Here is a 473-nt window from a genome sequence, read left to right as displayed (position 1 = left end):
CCTGGACATTTGTACTCAACAGTGAGATTTTTACAGCTTGAAGGTAACTTTGGTTCGATCTTTGCAGGAAGTTTAGTGGGTTTAGGCTGATTTATGTCCTTTGGATCAATGAAATCTGAAGAACAAAAGGATCAAATAGATATAACCGATGAGACAGAAATAGATTTTATCTTTAATAGGTTTTTGTACATACCAACAGGAACATATTGAGGGGCGGTATATTGGCTGTATGTGCAGTCTTCTGTAGGATACTCTAAAACAAAATCTGAGCAGATATCCTCATAAGCAGGTTTGAAATGATATGATCCACTGTTGAACTCTGGAGGTGAAGCCTTGACGTATTTGGATGATAAAGAGCTGATGTCCCAACCACTCTGGTAACAGAAGTGGTTGGGATATCCAGCAGGGCAGGAGACTTTTTTAATGTCTACTTGATCTGAAACACAAAGCAGTTTTGTCCTAGTCATATTTCA

The 473-nt window shown here is 38.5% G+C and overlaps 1 long non-coding RNA gene across 1 annotated transcript; it reads right to left on the bottom strand.

Annotated features, from left to right (window-relative positions):
- Window positions 1–473, bottom strand: LOC107080863. Its single transcript, XR_001480992.1, has 2 exons — window positions 194–473; window positions 1–115 (listed from the first exon to the last, which is right to left on the bottom strand). It is a non-coding gene; the product is annotated as an uncharacterized LOC107080863 (long non-coding RNA).

The sequence above is a fragment of the Cyprinodon variegatus genome, unplaced genomic scaffold (genome assembly GCF_000732505.1).
Source record: "Cyprinodon variegatus isolate N-32 unplaced genomic scaffold, C_variegatus-1.0 Scaffold2425, whole genome shotgun sequence".
In the NCBI taxonomy this organism is placed as follows: domain Eukaryota; kingdom Metazoa; phylum Chordata; class Actinopteri; order Cyprinodontiformes; family Cyprinodontidae; genus Cyprinodon; species Cyprinodon variegatus.
This window is presented reverse-complemented; position numbering and strand designations above follow the sequence as displayed.